This window comes from Aquarana catesbeiana, linkage group LG12 (assembly GCF_042186555.1).
Source record: "Aquarana catesbeiana isolate 2022-GZ linkage group LG12, ASM4218655v1, whole genome shotgun sequence".
NCBI lineage: Eukaryota > Metazoa > Chordata > Amphibia > Anura > Ranidae > Aquarana > Aquarana catesbeiana.
This window is the reverse complement of record NC_133335.1, coordinates 8,451,065-8,472,539: the sequence shown is the minus strand read 5'-3', so window position 1 is coordinate 8,472,539 and position 21,475 is coordinate 8,451,065. Positions and strand designations below refer to the sequence as shown.

At 46.2% G+C, this 21,475-nt stretch overlaps 1 long non-coding RNA gene across 1 annotated transcript in view; it reads right to left on the bottom strand.

The window, feature by feature from the left end:
- The window catches only part of LOC141113873 (uncharacterized), a 235,118-nt gene that overhangs the window by 48,718 nt on the left and 164,925 nt on the right, over nt 1–21,475 (bottom strand). Inside the window, exon 2 of the long non-coding RNA XR_012236823.1 lies at nt 9,396–9,530. This is a non-coding gene — a long non-coding RNA (uncharacterized lncRNA). The remainder of the gene's footprint in view (nt 1–9,395; nt 9,531–21,475) is intronic.

The window sequence follows — 21,475 nt, the reverse complement described above, 5'->3', positions numbered from 1 at the left end:
CATGGGTGCATGCCGTACAGAGTAATAGCTGCCATGGGTGCATGCTGTACAGAGTAGTAGCCGCCACGGGTGTGTGCCTTACAGAGTAATGGCACCCCAAACTCGCACATGGCAAAAGCATCAAAAACACGTGGTAAAAAAACACATGAAGCTCAATGCTTGAAAAACATGTGGACGCTTCTTTTTGCGCCTTTGCCACCCATAGGGCAGCCCGTTCATCACCACCTCATGCAAAAAAAAAAAAAAAAAAAGTGCGTTCATGTAACACACAAATCTGAATTGGGTCCAAGGCTGCGTTCACATGCGCTTTCCAGGAACGCGTGAAAATGTGCATTGCGCTAACTCACATACGGCAAAGGGGCCACCAACGCGTCAAAACACGCAACAAAAATACGCACAACACCCGAAAAAGGTGCAGGAGCTCCTTTTGTACGTTTGTTGGGAATAAGGCAGAACAGGCGCCTAACCGTCCCGCGTCTTCTAAACAAAACAATATCTCACCTGTGAGCGTTTTGCCCCTTAAATGCCAATTAACGGGTATCAATAAACAGGCGTAGGACCGCCCCGGCGGCGCACTGCTGGCGGCGTTCATCGTCCTCCTATATTGGACGTCGGTTTGTTTTGTGGCGAGCAGAGAAATCGGTCCCCGGAGCGCGGAACACTTTGCAGTTTATTAGAGGCGCGCGGCGCTGCCATTCCGGATCGCGCGCCCGTCCCCGGCAGTTAATCCTCCGTGGCGGTATCAGTCAGAGACGACAGCTTACATTACACGCCTGGCCGTTGAAGCGTCTATCTCGGTGACACAGCGATGCGAGCGCTCACCCTCCCATCCCCCCGTGCCCGTCCCCCTGGTACTGCCGGATTCCACCGCTGACTGCGTCCGCCGCCCAAGCCAGACGCGCTTTACACGCCGGGCATCGGACGGCTACGGTCTAGAACGGATCGGGCGCGCTCGTCCTACAGAGACCAGCCCGAAAACACGATCTCTAAAATCTGCGCAAACACCGGATCTTCATTTCATCGCTCATTTTACATCTGCGGCTTATTCCGCCGGTGATCCCGCCACGGAGATCCTTGTTCAGGCACTTCCTGTTATAGGGTGACAACTCTCTTTACCAGTCTCCCAACTGTAACTCCGCCCCCCCCCGTGTCATACAAAATCCTGCCAGCTGGGTCTGGGTCGTATGGGTCAGCCTCTCTGCTGGGAAGAAGCATGCGGATAGGAGGAGAGAGCAGAGTGGCGGAGGTGAGCTCATCATTGTGCGGCTTCTCCAGGCACAGGCTGGGGGCGAGTCTACTGTGCTAAGATGAAGTGGGTTGGATGATGCTGACCATCAGACCGAGGACATCTAGTGGCAGCAAAAAGTACTGCAGGGGACATCTCTGGATTGAAGGTGATTACTGCTGGCCATAAGACCGAGGACATCTAGTGGCAGCAAAAAGTACTGCAGGGGACATCTCTGGATTGAAGGTGATTACTGCTGGCCATAAGACCGAGGACATCTAGTGGCAGAAAAAAGTACTGCAGGCGACGTCTCTGGATTTAAAGCGGGATTCCGGCCAGCAACATTTTTTTACAAACACTGTAGCTGCTGACTTTAAATAAGTAGACTTACCTGTCCTGGGTGCCCGCAATGTCGGCCGCCCGAGGCCAGCCCGTCCCTCGGCTCTCGGGTCCCGGCACCGCCATCCTAACTAAGGGAAACAGGCAGTGGAGCCTTGCGGCTTCACTGCCAGTTTCCTACTGCGCACGCGCGAGCGGTGCGGCAATCTGTGAATGGCCCCGTGGCTTTCTGGGAACACACACAGTTCCCAGAAGGCAACGGGGCCGCTCACCGAGGAACAGGACACGCCGCGGAATAGGAAGAGGCAGATTAGGAAGACTGCCTAGCAACAAGGGTTCAGGTAAGGTTAAAAAAAATTTTTTTTCAAATTTTAATTTTTTTAGGATTTTTGGTGCAGTTTTTTTTCAGGGTGGCCCTCCACTTTAAGGTGATTATTGTTGGCCATCAGAAGAAGGACATCTACTGGCAGAAAAAAGTACTGCAGAAGACGTCTCTGGATTGAAGGTGATTACTGCTGGCCATCAGACCTAGGACATCTAGTGGCAGACAAAAAGTACTGCAGAGGACGTCTCTGGATTGAAGGTGATTATTGCTGCCCATCAGACAGAGGACATCTACTGGCAGAAAAAAGGACTGCAGAGGACGTCTCTGGGTTGAAGGTGAATATTGCTGCCCATCAGACAGAGGACATCTACTGGCAGAAAAAAGTACTGCAGAGGACGTCTCTGGATTGAAGGTGATTATTGCTGGCCATTAGACAGAGGACATCTACTGGCAGAAAAAAGTACTGCAGAGGACGTCTCTGGATTGAAGGTGATTATTGCTGGCCATTAGACTGAGGACATCTAGTGGCAGAAAAAAAGTATACTGCAGGGGACATCCCTGGATTGAAGGTAAATATTGCTGGCTGTCACACTGAAGACATCTAGTAGCCTAAATACTACAGGGGATGTCTCTGGATTGAAGATGATTATTGCTGGCCATCAGGCTGAAGACATCTAGTGGTAGAAAAGAGTACTGCAGAGAAGCAGCTGTTTTTTTTTTTTTGTTTTTGCTTTTTTGTTTTTGCTTTTTTGTTTTTTAGCTTTTACTAGGCTATTTATTTTAACTTTTTTTTTTTTGACCAGGGTCCAGCTTTCGTTATACAGTGAGCCTGTGCTTCATCCACACAGGGCAAACAAACAACTTCTCTCCAATTGAGCTTTGCTCAACACCTTCATTATTGGTGGGAACTTTAGATTGTAAGCTCCTCCGGTATTACATTTAGATTAAGGTTTCTGTGTATAGTTACATACATGTATCTACTGTGTGTATTTATATATATATATATATATATATATATATATATATACACACAAATAAAACTCAGAAGATTGAGGAGAGACAGTGAGTACAGAACTCCGCCTCCTTAGCACAGAATCCTGCTCTCTTATTGGATGTCATCACACCTTCTACATCATCCAGGACCACCCACGGGCCGGGAAGAGGGCGCCGCCTTGTCATGTGACCAGCCAGAAGACATCAGCAATGAAAGCAAAATGCACTGCTGTGGGGAGGAGCCAAGGGGGAGGACGGAGCCCAAGGTTAGGCTTTAAGTTCTGCAAAGTGTAGGGAAGAGTAGGGACTAACGAGGAAGAAGACCCAGCACATCATGGAACTGCCCAAAAGAGGTTCACAATAAAAGTAAAATGTAATAATGGTGGGGGGCGGGGGTCAAGGGGGAGCACGGAGTCAAAGGTTGGGCTTTAAGTTTTGTAGGGAAGAGTAGGGACTAAAGAGGACGAGGACCCAGCATGTCATGTGACTGGTGAAAAGGTATCAGTAATAAATGTGAAATGTACTGCTGGGGAGGGGGTTGGGGTCACAGGGGAGCACAGATCACAGGGGTTGGGCTTTAAGTTTTATAAAAAGTAGGGAAGAGTAGGGACTAAAGAAGAAGATCTGACTGGTCAGAAGAGATCAGCAATGAAAGGGGGTGGGGGGAGGGGTCTGGAGAGAGCACAGAGCCCGGGGTGGAGTGGGGAAGAGTAGGGACCTCGGTGTGTCCTTGTCGGGGTGGATTATCCTCTTACTTACATCAATACCTCACAGAAGGTTTAAGGTAAAAAAAACAAAAAACAAGGTTTTGTCCGGAGTTCCCCTTTAAGACCCGCCCTTGTTGTAGAATGTTGTTTGCACCGGGTCAGAGAGCGGTTACCGCGGCCCCCCCCCCCTCCCCCCATGACACCTCCGTGGGAAGGGGTGACCCCTCTGTATGTCCCGGGACCAGTTTCCATTTTGGGTCATGTTACCCCATAAAAGCTGCCAAATTCCGCCTCTCCCCGGCCAATCCCATCGTGCGAAAAGGGAGTCGTGTTTCAATCTGTGCGCTTTGCTTCCCTGCGCCCGGCCGCCAAGCCAAACATATTAGAAGGCCAAGAATATTCCAGAAAATACTTTTCCTTGTGAGCCGAAAAAGGACAACATTTTTATTTTATATTGGAGAGAGAGTGAGGAAGAGCCCCTGTGACCTCCCCAAGGAGATTTGCCTTCACTTCCTGTCCTGGAGACACAACAGGAAGTAAGAGGAAATACCCTCTTAGACAGTTGTCACCAGAAGAAGTGTCCCCATTGGAGCGAGTGAGGAAGAACCCCTGTGACCCTCTGGGGAGATTTCCCTTCACTTCCTGTCCTGGAGACACAACAGGAAGTGAGAGGAAGTCTCTCCAAAGTGAGGGAGATCCTTGTCACCAGAACTAGTGTCCCCAATGGAGAGAGTGAGGAAGAACCCCTGTGACCCCCTAGGGAAATTTCCCTTCACTTCCTGTCCTGGAGTCACAACAGGAAGTAAGGGGAAATACCCTCTTAGGCAGTTGTCACCAGAACAGGTGTCCCCAATAGAGAGAGTGAGGAAGAACCCCTGTGACCCTCTGGGGGGATTTCCCTTCACTTCCTGTCCTGGAGTCACAACAGGAAGTCAGAGGAAGTCTCTCCAAAGTGAGGGAGATCCTTGTCACCAGAACTAGTGTCCCCTTTGGAGAGAGTGAGGAAGAACCCCTGTGACCCCCTGGGGAGATTTCCCTTCACTTCCTATCCTGGAGACACAACAGGAAGTAAGGAGAAATACCCTCTTAGACAGTTGTCACCAGAAGAAGTGTCCCCATTGGAGCGAGTGAGGAAGAACCCCTGTGACCCCCTAGGGAAATTTCCCTTCACTTCCTGTCCTGGAGTCACAACAGGAAGTAAGGGGAAATACCCTCTTAGACAGTTGTCACCAGAACAGGTGTCCCCAATATAGAGAGTGAGGAAGAACCCCTGTGATCCTCTGGGGAGATTTCCCTTCACTTCCTGTTCTGGAGTCACAACAGGAAGTGACAGGAAATCTCTCCCTCTCAAACAGTCATCCCCATTAGAAGACTTCTCCCCTGTTCCTGTCCCATTACTTTTAATCCCAGTGACAATGGTCACCAGGACACTGCAGGGCTCTTCATCCTGCAAACATTTTTCTATACAAATGGGGGCCACATTGAATGTTACAAGGCTATTTTTTTTCTCTCCAGGTCGAATATTATCCATTCATACGGAAAGGAGTGAATTAGGAAAATACAGCATTATGGCCACCAGATGGAGCCCGATGATCATAGGAGTTAAATACGTATTTACTATGAGCGCCAGCGCCATCTAGTGGCGGTATTTTCCTGGTTCGCACGTTTGTAGCTGGAGACAGAAAAAGCCGAATAACATTGAGTTTGGCCTTCATTTGCAGAGAGAGCGAATGTAAGGCCAGTTTCACAGGACGAATAGCTCTGAAAATTGTTTTTCTACCTAATAGCCCCTCCCACTGCAAGCCTAATTTCATCTTTCAGCCGGTCTGTAGTAACTCAAAGAGGCTTCAGGTCATCAAACTGAGAGAATGAACTAAAGGGTGTTAAAAACGAGGGGGGGGGGCAAGGGGGGGTAAAAACGCAGCCCGTGAGTTCCGGGGCTCCAGCGCCTCGTTGTTCCGTTGGTGAGCGGCGTTGGATTTCTCGCAAGACAAAAAAAAGAAAAAAAAAATCCCCGCGAACATCGGAATGTCGTGCCTCACATCTGCCGCCTGGAAATGAAAAGTGCCGCCGAGCCGGCGGGCTGCTGGATGGCGATTTGTATGACAGACGTCCTCCGAGTCCTCGTCTTCCTAATAAAAATATAATCTGCTTAGTGGCGGCTCAGAACATCGACTCTGCCATCGCCGCTCCGATAACGAGCGCACAGAGAGCGGGGGCGGGGAGCGCGTCACATCTGGAGGAGGAAGAATTACAAGGGGATGTCCTGACAAATTCAACCCGCAACCCCTCTGAGTCACGTCCTAGGATTAGATTCTGGTAGAGCCGGGGGCCCCCAAACTTTACAGTACAAGGGCCACAGAGTCCCCCTTACATCAGAGCCCACCCTTACACTAGGATCCCTATTAGATTCTCTTTCACTTCAGGGTCCCCATCAGAGTCTTCTGCAGAGTCCTCAGCGTCCCCATTAGGGGGTCTCCAAAATTTTCAGTAGGAGGGGCATAATTTTTATTTTAAAAATATTTGTAGACCAGAGTCAATGTCAATGTCCCCAGTAAAGTCCCCCTTACATCAGGGTACACAGAGTCCTCCCTTACGTCAATGTCCCCAGTAAAGTCCCCCTTACATCAGGGTACACAGAGACCTCCCTTACGTCAATGTCCCCAGTACAGTCCCCCCTACATCAGGGTACACATTAGAGTCCCCCCTACATCAGGGTACACAGAGTCCTCCCTTACATCAATGTCCCCAGTAGAGTCCCCCTACATCAGGGCACACAGAGTCCCCCCTTACATCAATGTCACCATTAGACTCCTCCCTACATCAGGGTCCCCATTAGAGTCCCCCTTATGTCAATGTTGCCATTAGAGTCCCCTCTTACATCAGGGTCCGCATCAGGTTTTCTTTTACATCACGGTCCCCATAATAGTCCCCTTTACATCAGGGTTCCCATCACCATTCCCTATTATTTCTGAGCCTCCATCAGAGTCCCCCTTTACATCAGAGTCCCCTCTTACATCAGGGTCCCCATCAGAGTCCTCCCTTACATCACAGTTCTCCTTTAGAGCCCACCCTTATATAAGAATCCCCATCAGAGTACCCCCTTACGTCAGGATCCCCATCAAAGTTACCCCTTATATCTGAGTCCCCCTTACATCAAGGGTCCCCATCAGAGTTTTCTGCAGAGTCCTCTTTCTTACATCAGAATTTCCCCTTACATAAGGGTCCCCATTAGGGGGTCTCCAAAAATTTCAGTAGGAGGGCCATATTTTTCATTTTACAAATATTCGTAGGCCAGTGTACCCCCCTACATCAGGGTCCACATTAGAGTCCCCCCCCCCTTATGTCAATGTTGCCATTAGAGCCCCATCTTACATCAGGGTCCACATTGGGTTCTCTTTTACATCAGGGTTACCATCACAGTTCACTATTATATCTGAGCCCCCATCAGCATCTCCCTTTACATCAGAGTCCCCCTTACATCATTGTCCTCATCAGAGTCCCCCCTTACATCATTGTCCTCATCAGAGTCCCCCTTACATCATTGTCCTCATCAGAGTCCCCCTTACATCATTGTCCTCATCAGAGTCCCCCTTACATCATTGTCCTCATCAGAGTCCCCCTTACATCATTGTCCTCATCAGAGTCCCCCTTACATCATTGTCCTCATCAGAGTCCCCCTACATAATCTCCCTCGTTACATCAAGGTCCCCTTTAGAGTTCTCCCTAATATCCCCTCACATCAGGGTTCCATTAGAGTCTTCTTCCGAGTCCTCTTACATCATCCCCATCAGATTTCTCCCTTATATCTAATTCCCTCCTTTTATCAGGGTCCCCATCAGAGTCCCCCTACATCATAGTCCCTCCTTACATCAGGGTCCCTATCAAAGTCCCCCCTACATCAGCGTCCCCCTTCAAATCAGAGTTCACCAGGGTCCCCATTACAATATCCCCATACATCAGAATCCTCATCAGTGTGCACCTTACATCAGGATCCTCATAACAGCCCCCCTTCCTATCAAAGTCCCTCCTTACATTAGGGTCCCCATCAGTGTTTACCCTTATATAGGAGTCCCCCCTTACATTAGGATCCCCCTCAGGGTCCCCTTTTACTGTTTGGGTGTCCTGCTGAAGAGGTACTCCCGAGAGGTAAGGGCTAAATTTGTTGGCCGTGTTTTCACGGGCTTCTTAGGGGAAGTACCGCCCTCATAATAACGGAGGGGACCACCTCTCGTGGGTGCCGCTGTTAGTAGGTCATCCAGAGGTTCCGTTTCAGATTGCCCCATGCAAGGAACAAGTAAGGATATGATCCCACCCCTTGTGGGAATCCATTCGGGGTTCCAGGGGTATGGACTCATGCCTTTGACTTTAGGACTTTTCTCACCCATTGAAGGTAGGTCTACCTCATGGGTTAGGGGCACCAGGAAGAAAACTAAGGGCAATAGAAGATACATCTTGACCTGGTCTGAAGTCTTTTATGGACAATCTTAAAGGGGTGCAATGCTTGTATGGGGTATCTCAGAACAGGGATTAGCAGGTGACAAGACGAGATAGAGAAGATGCAATATAGATGTCTAACATGCAGCAAAGCTATTTGGAGGAGGCTATATTGCCATTGCAAATGACTACAGTACTAGTGTCTATGTGCATAAGCAGCCAGCCAGTCGGGAAGCGGTGACTTGGCAAAGGTGATGAAGGGCCCTGTTAGTGAAGGATCTCATGTGCTTAGGCTTGTTCCCTATCTATCTTCCCCCCCAGTGCCCATCAGTGCTGCCAAACAGCGCTCATCAATGGCCATCAATGCTGCCTATCAGTGCCCATCAGTGCTGCCTATCAGTGCCACCTCATCAGTGCTGCCTATCAGTGCCGATTCATCAGTGCTGCCTATCAGTACCTCCTCATCAGCGTCCATCAGGGCTGCCTATCAGTGCCGATTCATCAGTGCCCATCAGTGCTGCCTCATCCAGCCGTCTTTCTAAATACCACCAAAAGAAAGCTCTATCTGTCTCAAAAAAACAATAAACATTTCAAGGGTACAGTGTTGTATGACCGCGCAATTGTCATTCAAAGTGTGAGAGCGCTGAAAGCTGAAAAATGGCCTGGGTAGGAAGGGGGGTAAAAGTGCCCGGTAGGCAAGTGTTTAATTATGCCACATGGAGTAGTATCACCTTTACCTTCACCTAACACCATTTCCATTAAGTAAAGGACACAGCCCGCCTCTAGGGGCACTAGCGAGCACTCTCGCCTTGTCCCTGTATGGGCACCGCTCACATGCAGGCCTGATAAATTCCTGTAGAGGGCCCAGTGTGGCCCCCAGGCTGTAATTTGGTTGAATCTTTTTCTAGAGAATAAGCTTTTATGAGATAACCAGGCTTGTAAAATGAATGCAACAGCTGATGGGATCGATTGATATAAGCACCCCCCCCCCCAGAACTACATCACCCAAGAGCCCTTTCACTACATAGTAGATAGGGAGGCACCTGAGAGTCAAGGCAGCAGCATTGATCTGCTGGGAAGGAAATCAATGTATCCACATGGGGTGGGAGACAATAAGGGGTGATAGGTGGAGTTATGTTGTTGAGGGGGAGGGGCTGACAACGCTGGTTGGGATTTCAGTGTGTTGTCAGCCTATACAGGAGGTCACCGGACTTCTGGCAGATTACCAGTTATCTTTCTGTACCTGCCTATATTAAAGGTATAGAACAAATAAACACTTACACAACCTATTTTACAGAATCGTAATAACATGACAATGTCAAGAACGCCATTGTTTAGTTTTAACGCTTTTACTGTCAAAAATCCTTACCGGTCTATTGATGGTCGATCTCCAAGCTTCGGTCTCTGAAGGCTTTTTTATTTTTTGTGATATATTGGACTGCATGAGGTAGCCGGCAAATTGGCACCAAGCATCAGACACGGGTACAAGATGTGGTATTGAGGCCTACAGATAAAAAGAAGAATATACGTAACGTTACCAAGAGCCGGAACCTCCGGCAAACATCCAAATACACAAATTGGAAAGCATATCTGCAAAGGATTTGAAAAATCTCATTGGTCGATCCCGAGATCCATCTATTCTAGACTTACTTCCAGACCACACTGCACTAAGGCGATACAGGCTGGTCCAGGACACGCCCCCCCCAAGCTGTGATAGGACAATGAAGTAGCAGAAGCAGTTTGGCTCTCCCGTGTCTTTAAGCTTACAGACAGCAATAGAGCTCTGATTGGCTCACAGTGCAGCTCCTCCCTCTACCGTCTGCTGTCCAGCAGATTACAGGAAGCCAATATAAAGGCAGATTTGGGTACTTATGCTGGCAGCATGTAAGGCACATTTCATTACTTTATTACAGGAAAATAATAAATTGATCCCCTGCAGACCAATTACAAAGAAATGAAGGGTCTATAATTGTTAGCATTTAAATGATAGAGACAGAATATCAACCAAAAATCCAGAAGAAAAACACATGAAACAAATAAACTGAGTTGAATTTCGGTGAGTAAAATAAGTATTTGATCCCCAACCAACCAATAACAATTCTGCCCTCCACAGACTAGCTCCAGTAGGCCCTCATGTGGTACACAGATTAGTCCTGTCCATGTAAGAAGGTTCTCCTAATGACAACTCGTTATGTGTATAAAAGACACCTGTCCTCAGAATCTCTTTCTTCCATTCACACCTCACCATCATGGGCAAGACCAAAGAGCTGTCAGAGGACATCAGAGACAAGATTGTAGACCTGCACAAGGCTGGAATGGGCTACAAGACCATCAGCAAGAAGCTTGGTGAGAAGGAGACAACTGTTGGAGCGATTATTCGCAAATGGAAGAAATACAAAATAACCATCAATCGCCCTCGGTCTGGAGCTCCATGTAAGATTTCTCCTCATGGGGTGAGGATGATCATGAGAAAAGTGAGGGATCAGCCCAGAACTACACAGGAGGAGCTTGTGAATGACCTCAAGGCAGTTGGGACCACAGTCACCAAACAAACCATCGGTAACACAATACACCACCATGGATTGAAATCCTGCAGCGCCCGCAAGGTCCCCCTCCTCAAGAAGACACATGTACAGGACCATCTGAAGTTTGCCAATGAACATCTAAATGATTCAGAGAAGGATCAGGAGAAAGTTCTGTGGTCAGAGGAGACCAAAATTGAGCTCTTTGGCATTAACTTGACTCGCCGTGTTTGGAGGAAGAAAAATGCTGACTATGACCCTAAGACACCATCCCTACAGTCACACACAGAGGTGGAAACATGAGGCTTTGGGGCTGTTTCTCTGATAAAGGTACAGGCCGACTTTGCCGCATTGAGGATCCAATGGACGGGGCCATGTATTGTAATATCTTGGATGAGAACCTTCTTCCCTCAGCCAGAACACTGAAGATGGGTCTTGGATGGGTCTTCCAGCATGACAATGACCCAAAACATACCGCCAAGGCAGCAAAGGAGTGGCTCAAGCAGAAGTACATTAAGGTCATGGAGTGGCCTAACCAGTCTCCAGACCTTAATCCTATAGAAAATTTATGGAGGGAGCTGAAACTTCGAGTTGCCAAGAGACAGCCAAGAAACCTTAAGGATTTAGAGAAGATCTGTAAAGAAGAGAGGACCAAAATCCCTCCTGAGATGTGTGCAAACCTGGTCACCACCTACAAGAAACGTCTGACCTCTGTGATCGCCAACAAGGGTTTCTCCACCAAGTACTAAGTCAGGTTTTTCTTGGGGATCAAATACTTATTTTACTCACTGAACTGCAACACCATTTATAACATTTGTATTGTGTTTTTTTTCTGGATTTTTGGTTGATATTCTGTCTCTATCATATAAAATACACCTATGATAAAAATTATAGACCCTTCATTTCTTTGTAGGTGGTCTGTAGGGGATCAAATCAATATTTCCCCCCACTGTATGTACATAATTGGCTCAAATGATGGTTTCTTCTGCCCGGGGTTCAGGCTGAATTTCAACGTTATTAACTTCTCCTTCAGAACCTTACATTGAAAACCTGAATGTCAAACAGCGGTCACTTTCCATTGAAATATTTACCCTCACTTTGTTCTTTGGGGGCGTGGCTTATAATGATTTATTTACCCAGAGCCCCCTAATATATTCTCACGTACCCCTCTAGACAATTCACATCCAAAGTGGAACAGTCAATACATTTTTTGGAAACAAATTTTAGACCCAATGACGTGGTCACTGTACTTGTCTATGCAATGCAGGCAGATTATGGCTGGTGGGAGGAGCCAGCAGGTGGCTGTACGTAGCTTCCTGAAAACATCACAGCACCCGGCCTCAGTACTCCTAACGCAAGCAGTGGGTTGGCTCTTGGGATGAGTTATGCAAATATCATAATGCATTGATGGGAGGAGTGGGCGTTCCTGGGCAGGCTGAATTTGCATGGTAACGCCCACATATGATGCAGAGTCTCCATTGGTTAAAAGAACTGAAATCCAATGAATGGAAGGGGAGGGGCCAGGGACAGTCAGGCCGGGGAGGAACAGACTAGATTATGCTGGGCGTCCTCCAGACAGGAAATGAGGCGGAGCTCTGACTTGCTGCAGTTTCTAATGCACACTGTGAGAAGCTCACAGCGTGCAGTAAAATCAGAGTAAGCCATTTCAGGAGAGAAGCCGGTACAACTGTGCAAGACTAAGGGGAAGGCCGGAGGTCAGATTGAAAACTTAGAATTTTCTCTTGCTGTCTGTGTGTTCCCATCAGGTAGATTCCCCCCACTTCCTGTCCTGGTGACACCCTGAACAGTACAGTACACCGTTCTCAGATTTCTGCTGATCGATGGAGAGGGGACCACCGGGGCCTTCTCTTCATTCACATCTCTCTTCTGTCTATTAAATATTAAAGCCGTCTGGAAGAAAGCGTTTTATTAGGAATAATTTATTGCAGATGACATTATGCAAGCTTCAGTCATAAAAATAAAATGATTTTTTTATTGAGCTGGCCGCCACCACGAGGAGGTAATCACAGCGTGATGGGGAAAGGTCAGCACGTGCGTCGCCTCAAATGGCGAGACGCTGGGAGTCCTTTTAAGTCGTGTATATAGGCCAGCGATGGGCGCCATCCCACCTTCTATAACACCTCACAGGGAAAGTGGAGGAAGAGTCCAACATTCTACTTCTTCCCGGATTGTAGATCCGCAAATGTTCTTCCTTGGCTCCCCGACCATTCACAACATCGATGAATCTTCTAATTATTGGACGTTTCTCAGAGGAAGGGCATCCAATTAACACTTGAACACTCCTGGGACGGGGACGGGGGGGGGGTACCCATTAAATGTATATATTTTATTTAGATCATTTAATAATAATATTATTAATTTTTATTATAATATATATTTTATATTTTTTTATATTTATATATTATATTATATTTTTTCTTTATTGATATTTTATCATAATAATAAAAGTAATAATATATGTATAAGAATATATGTATAGTAATACAATAATATATTAATAATAATAAATATATATGTATAAATAAATAATATATTTATAATAATAGTAATAATAATATAATATTATTACAATAAAATATTAATAGAATATAATATAAAAAATAAGTATATATATATATATATATATATATATATATATATATATACACACACACATATATATATATATACACATACATACATATACACACAGATATATATACACATACACACACACACGGGTATATATATATATATATATATATATATATATATATATATATATATATATATATATATCGACAGTATATATCTATCTACAGTATGTGTATATATATATATATATATATATATATATATATATATATATATATATATATATATTTATTATATACACACACACACACACACCAGAATTTAAATGAATCTCTTATTTCTTATTTAAATATCTTTTTATTATATATATATGTGTGTGTATATAATAAATATATATATATATATATATATATATATATATATACACATACTGTAGATAGATATATACTATCTACAGTATATATCTAACAATATATGTAACACTACCCCCTTGGGGACTGCTGAAAGTTACCTGCTCATCTGCACATCCATGACCAAGTGAACCTTCCAGCCCACCTGACACTCTGGGTTCAGACATCCTTGTAACACTGTGCAGCAAGAATCGAACAACTCAGCAATATTAGGTTCTGAAATATTTTACTTGAACCAGATAGAGTAGGTTACTTCACAAACAGAGGCAATGAATCTGCTGAGCCGGCCTAACAGCGCCAACTCAGCAAACAAATTCCTCCCAAGGACGCAAACAATGGTTCAGCAATGAACAATGTTATATACATATATGTACACTATGTTTAGATCCGAAGTCACCTCCTAGCGGATGTTGCAGTTAACTACTTATGTGGCTACTTTGAGAAGGATGTAATCTAGCCAGCCTGTGCTATCCCGATGAAAGAGCAGGTCTACTGAAGGTAATATCCAGGTTTTCCTATAAGTAATGACAAAAGAGTTCCTCGTTGCAGATCTGATGTTCTTCACTGGCTAGATGGAGCTCGTTAACTGTAATCCGTTTGGTTGAAGATAAAGCAATAGATTCCTAGTGGTGAAGATCTAATGCTGTGTACACACGACCGGACTTTCCGGCAGAAAAGGTCAGACGGATTCCGATCGCGTGTGGGCTTCATCGGACCTTTTTTCCCGAAAATTCCGACGGACCTAGAAATAGAACAAGTTTCAAATCTTTCTGACGGACTCAGTTCCTATCGGGAAAAAACGCTCGTCTGTATGCTAGTCCGACGGACCAAGAACGACGCAAGGGCAGCTATTGGCTACTGGCTATTGAACTTCCTTTTTCTAGTCCCCCTCGTACGTCATCACGTTCTAAACGAACGGACTTTGGTGTGATCGTGTGTAGGCAAGTCCGTTTCAGCGGAAGTCCATCGGAAAGACCATTAGACTTCGCTCCGACTGATAGACCGGTCATGCGTACATTAGGCGTCTGAGCACAGTGTTCAAGCAATGCAGTAAAGTGTTCTTGAGGTAAAGATGTCTGTATACAGTGTTCTGTAATAGTGGCAATGAATGGATAAAGGGTCGAGGTATTTGCCCTCTCACCAACGGCCAAATCGATCCGAGGTCTTCTGGACAGGAACACGTGTAGAAGCACTCAAGCAGCAGATCCGCTGTCTTGGTCTTCCGAAGTGAAACTTGCCCCACGTGGATGCCCCATGCACCCACACCGCCAGGCAGGTGATCCAAATGATGTTAGCGACAGTATATTCTATATTGTATATTTTATGCTAGCTGCAGCTGGCGCTTTTAATAAACTCTGAGACCCCAAAACACGACAAAAGTCAGAAGCATTGGTGCAAACAGAACAAAATTTCCCATGTTTTTTTTTTTCTAATACATTCATTTCTGCATCATCAGCTCCATCTAGTGACCAAAATGCGGTATATTTTCCCATTGAGGTTTTTTCAGAAAACTGTCCTACATTTTGACCACTAGGTGGAGCTGATAATACAGGAATTATGAGGAAAAAAATACCGCAAAATTTCGCTCAGCTTGCGCTTTCCTGACATTCGTGCAACAAACTTTATCAATAGACCTCAAAGTGGTGGGAAATTCAAATTTTAACGGCTGTCACCACAGCAGGAGGTAATGGAAAATCTTCCAAGGTGGACATTTGCTTTTGGTGACATTTTGGAAAGAGTTTCAACGCTCCACGACAGAAAGCAGAGGGAAAATCCCCAACGGCGCCGAGTCTTTAACCCTCATCTACACTACCACGAAAAAAGTGGTTTAGGCTTTACATAATGAATGTTCTAAGGCTCTGGTGCCCAACTTGTGGCCCAAAGGTCATCCGGTGCCCAGGGCAAAGATGCCAAACTGAGCCCCCCCCCCCTTCATGATGTGCAATCTTAGGGGATCCTACACCCCGAAGTCTCTTGCTGGTCAAAGTCACTGCTGCTGTCACTACTCTTGTCAGCCCTGTAACAGAAAGAAGGCGCCACCCCATGCCTACAGCAAACAATTGCGCCCAGGGCAGCCGCCCCTCCCACCCACCCCTTGTCTCAGCCCCAAGTGGCTCTTTGGCACTGCTCCCTGCAGACGCTCTTCTATTTCCCCCTATTGCCCTGTTGTAGCCGTGTTCTCCAGCACTCTCACGTAATGTCTCCTGAAGCATTGCCCCAGTCTCCACATCCCCTAGAGCAGTGATGGCGAACCTTGGCACCCCAGATGTTTTGGAACTACGTTTCCCATGATGCTCTTGCACTCTGCAGTGTAGTTGAGCATTATGGCAAATGTAGTTCCAAAACATCTGGAGTGCCAAGGTTCACCATCACTGCCCTAGAGCACATCTGCAGCCTCTGACCATCTCCTGTTGCGTTGAAGAAAGTGGAAACTGAAAGGTAGAGTTGGACCCGTAGGGTTTTCTGACTGCTATAGGTGTCTTAAGGTATTGATGGTGTAAATGATTTGGTTCCTGGGCAGGCGGCTTCTACGCCCCAGAGGATCTCCACGGTCTCCTTGGCTTGTAGTGTAATCTAACGAGAACCGAAATTCAAGCACCAGACCACTGCTAAGGGGTCCAGCTACAACTTTCCTCCATAAAAAAGGGGTACAATGCAAAAAAGTAGCCAACGCGTTTTGGAGGTCCAAGAGCGCCCACTTCATCAGGGCTTGATTGACTACGAAGTGAACAAACGAGAATCTGGACTGGTATTTTTTTTTTCCCCAGTGTGATTTACAAGCACGGGCCTTTTCAGCAGCTTGTTTGGCACTTTTGGACCCCCCGAAGCAAGTTGGATACTTAGTGGATCGTACCCCTGACTTTTAATGGAATAAAGTTGTATCTGGACCTCTTAGCAGTGGTGCGGTGCTTCAATTTCAATTCTCATCTCCTGTTGTGTGTCTGCCATTTCTGAAACTTATGTGCGGCCCTTTGGCGGGGTCAGGGGCCACACTTAATGCTATTTTAGTGATTTTTTTTTAATAGCATAAATATATGGAATGATGTATTTTTGGTCCATTTGTCCTCTGACTTGATGACCATCCACGCAGCTTGATTCAAACGCCACAGCTCAATGCAGTCGGTGGGGTCGATCCCCCTCCCTCATCCAGTGACTCCATCCTTATGTACTGGTCAAATGGATATTGAATGGACTGAATGGATGGAATAGACTGTCATATGTGATTCTCACATGCCTAGAAAATCGTTACTCCGTGATCTCCGGTGAGTGGTGACTATGCATCTAAGAGCTGTGGGTATTGCATGGACCTCGCTGTTTTATCACATATCTCCACCTGTCGGTGGTGATTGGCCGGGAGAAAACCTTTTTGACCTACTGTTTGGGCACTGTCCTGTTGAAATTGGAGGACAATTGCAACCAATATGTAAAATTTTGGTTCTTCATGCAAGATGTAGCTTATTAAGAAAATAATTTTCTTTCTGTAAAGTGTATGCACCCCTGAAGAAGAAAATCGAATTCGAAACGCGTTGGGTGTTCAGCAATTTCCATCCTCGTTTTCTGTTGATTCCAACTTGAGCACGGTATCAACAACCCTCTTTCTATCAATTTTAATGTACTGTAATGTTTTACACAATTTGTATTAATAAAGATTTGTTAACTTTTATACTACCAAGAAATATTTCTCATTCACTTGATAGAACAATCACCCAGTACCGTTAAAGTCCCATTTTTGGGGATTTTTTTTCCATATACATATTTTTGCTTATTATTTATTGTTTTCAGAAGCTAGGCTTCCCCTCTGCTAATGAACTTGTTAGACTGGTTCACGGATCACCCAAAGCAAAAGGAACCGACCTTTAATTTGGGTAATTTATCAACACGTTTGAAAATCTATAATGAACTATTTCTGGAAAGAAAAAAAACAAACAGTTAGGGCTCATTTACACTTGCTTCGACTTCAACACACATTAAAGCACCTACTGCTTCAACATGCTTTTATGATGTGTTTTTGATGCTTCCGGATGCTTCCATGATGCTCTTTTGAAGCTTTTTTCGAAGCTTGGCAGATACCCTGTGTGTATGGATCTCTCATACCTGCTCCAAAACAAAGCTGAATTAAAGCCTCTCAAAAGACACAGGGGCTTCAAGGGCTAGTTTACACTTGCTTCAAAACAAGGCTTCGGACAGGCTTTGTTAACGCTATCTGAATGCTAGCCAAAGCTCCTGTCAGTAAATAAAATGGTTAGCTTACAAACCTGTTTACACCTTGCTTTTGCTTCAAAATTATACCCCATGCCGCTTTAGTTGCGTTTCAAAGCGTCTTCAAAGCCTCCATAGAAGTCTATGGCAAAACTCGTTTGAAGCCCCATCGAAGCTCCACAAAGCCTCACCAAACCCTCATCGAAGCCCCACCAAAGGCTCAGCGAAGCCCCATCGAAGCTCCACCAAAGGCGCATCGAAGCCCCATCCAAGCTCAACCAAAGACTCATCGAAGCTCCACCAAAGGCTCATCCAAGCCCCATTGAAGCTCCATCAAAGCCTCATCGAAGCTATACCAAAGGCTCATCGAACCTCCACCACATGCCGCTTTAGTTGTACTTCAAAGCCTCCATAGAAGTCTATGGCAAAGCTCGCTTGAAGCCCCATCAAAGCCCCACAAAGCCTCACCAAAGGCTCATCGAAGCCCCATTGAAGCTTCACCAAAGCTCATCGAAGCCCCACCAAAGGCTCATCGAAGCTCCACGAAAGGCTCATCAAAGCCCCACAAAAGGCTCATCGAAGCTCCACCAAAGGCTCATCGAAACCCCATCAAAGCTCCACCAAAGCCTCATTGAAGCCCTAATTGAAGCTCCACCGAATCCTCATCGAAGCTCCACCAAAGCCTCATCGAAGCTCCGCCAAAGCCTCATCAAAGCCCCATCGAAGCTCCACTAAAGCCTCATCGAAGCCCCATCGAAGCTCCACTAAAGCCTCATCGAAGCCCCATCGAAGCTCCACTAAAGCCTCATCGAAGCCCCATCGAAGCTCCACCAAAGGCTCATCGAAACCCCATCAAAGCTCCACCAAAGCCTCATTGAAGCCCTAATTGAAGCTCCACCGAATCCCCATCGAAGCTCCACCAAAGCCTCATCGAAGCTCCGCCAAAGCCTCATCAAAGCCCCATCGAAGCTCCACTAAAGCCTCATTGAAGCCCCATCGAAGCTCCACTAAAGCCTCATCGAAGCCCCATCGAAGCTCCACCAAAGCCTCATCGAAGCCCCATTGAAGCTTCATCAAAGCTCATCGAAGCCCCACCAAAGGCTCATTGAAGCCCCATCGAAGCTCCACCAAAGCCTCATTGAAGCCCCAATAGAAGCTCCACCGAAGCCTCATCAAAGCCTCATCGAAGCTCCACCAAAGTCTCATCGAAGCCCCGCCAAAGCCTCATCAAAGCCCCATTGAAGCTCCACCAAAGCCTCATTGAAGCCCCACCGAAGCACCAAGCAAAAGACGTAAACCAGACTGTAAGCTAACCATTTTATTTAGTGACAGGAGCTTTGACTGGCGTTCAGAGAGCTTTAACAAAGCCTGTCCGAAGCCTTGTTTTGAAGCAAAGTGTAAACTAGCCCTTACAAATCCTAAAATAACTGCCATCAGTAGAAGTGGAGTGACACAATGTAGCGATCGCTCTCTGTGAGACGGCACATGGCAGAATGTAGATGTCATGTAGGATTTGCAGAGGAAGGTCCTCCATACGTTGCTCGTCCGTGCTGAGTCAGTGAAGGCAGCGAGCGGAATGGAGACACCCCGGGAATATGCAGCTGCCACGTGCCGCGGCGGTGTGCGGCCACCCTGGGCCAGCCAGGCACACAGTCTGACCTAATTACTGGAAATCACTGCACCTGTAACAGACGCTGAACGCCGACGCCACCGCCGGCTGAGATATTCTGCAAGGGGGAGAAAAGCTTAAAGTGGACCCGTCACTAATCTCAGCCACCTTCAGCGACAACAGAAGGTCGAAGAAAATCACCAAATTCACAAAGGTAGGTGGCCAAAGATATTTACAAATCTCAATTTCTTCTGGAAAAGTCCAGCCAGGTGTTTCCCTCCCAAGTCGTCAGTGAGGAGGGAGGTGCAGGGAAGAAAAGGGGCGGGGCAACGATCGACTTTTACAGAAAAAGTCAAGATTTTTTTCCATAAGTTCAGCTGCCTGTATCTCCGCCATCTCCTGATCCCTTTGACATGACAAACCTCTGATTGTGTATTTCAACCTATTGCCACCCATGTAATACATATTGTTTGGCAGCAAGGAGGGTGGGCTTTCACCGCTTGACCTTCCGGAAGATTTACCCCCCTTCACGACCAGGCCAATTTTTTTTGCGATACGGCACTGCGTTATTTTAACTGACAATTGCGCGGTCGTGCGACGCCGTCACACAAATAACATTGATGTCCTTTTTTCCCCCCTCACAAATAGAGCTTTCTTTTGGTGGTATTTCATCACCTCTGCGGGTTTTATTTTTTGCGCTATAAACAAAAAAAAATAGCCACAATTTTGAAAAAAAATAAATAAATAAATACCGGCACTTTATTTTCTCCTAAAAAACATCCAATAAATCTTATTAAAAAATCGAATTTCTTCATAAATTTAGGCCAATATGTATTCGGCTACACGTTTTTGGTAAAAAAAAAAAATCCAAATAAGTGTATATTGATTGTTTGTGCCAAAGTTATAGCGTCTACAAAATATGGTATATGTTTATTATTTGTAGTATTATTATTTTTTTTTATTTGTAATGGCGGCGATCAGCGACTTATAGCGGGACTGCGATATTGCAGCGCACATTTTGACACTAACTGACAATTTTTGGGGACCAGTGACACCAATACAGTGATCAGTGCTAAAAAATATGCACTGTCACCGTACTAATGACACTGGCTGGGAAGGGGTTAAACATCAGGGAGGATCAAAGGGTTAAATGTGTGCCTAACCAGTGTTTATCTAAACTCTGGGAGGTGTTTTTACTAGGGGAAGAGATGGATCTTTGTCCTTGCTTTGCAGAGACACAGGATCCATGCTTTCCCCCCTTTTAGAACGACGATCTGCCTTGTTTACATGGGCAGACTGTCATTCTGCCTCTCTGCTTGATCATTGGCGGGTGCCGAGAGACATTGCGTCTGTGGTACCCGCCGCTGGGCTCCTGATGTATGTGATCACAGCGGGAGCGAGCCAGCGACGGCACGTATGCGCATCCCCTACCTGGAAGAGCCAAATCACACACACACATTATATATACATATATATTACACACACTCACGATCCAGCAAACAGGTGCCACACCTGTGCCCATCAGTGTAGCCTCAACAGTGCCCATGTGTGCTGCTTTATCAGTGCAGCTTCATCAGTGCCCATCTGTGCAACCTCATCAGTGCCCATCAATGCAGCCTCATCAGTGTCCATCAATGCAGCCTCATCAGTGCCCATCTGTGCAACTTTATCAGTGCCCATCAATGCAGCCTCATCAGTGCAGTCCCATCAGTGTCCATGTGTGCTGCTTCATCAGTGCAACCTCATCAGTGCCCATCAATGCAGCCTCATCAGTGCCCATCAATGCAGCCTCATCAGTGCCCATCTATGCAGCCTCATCAGTGCCCATCTATGCAGCCTCATCAGTGCCCATTAATGCAGCCTCATCAGTGTCCATCTGTGCAATCTCATCAGTGCCCATCAATGCAGACTCATCAGTGCAGCCTCACCAGTGCAGCCTCATCAGTGCCCATCAATGTAGCCTCATCAGTGCCCATCTATGCAGCCTCATCAGTGCCCATCTATGCAGCCTCATCAGTGCCCATCTATGCAATCTCATCAGTGCCCATTAATGCAGCCTCATCAGTGTCCATCTGTGCAATCTCATCAGTGCCCATCAATGCAGACTCATCAG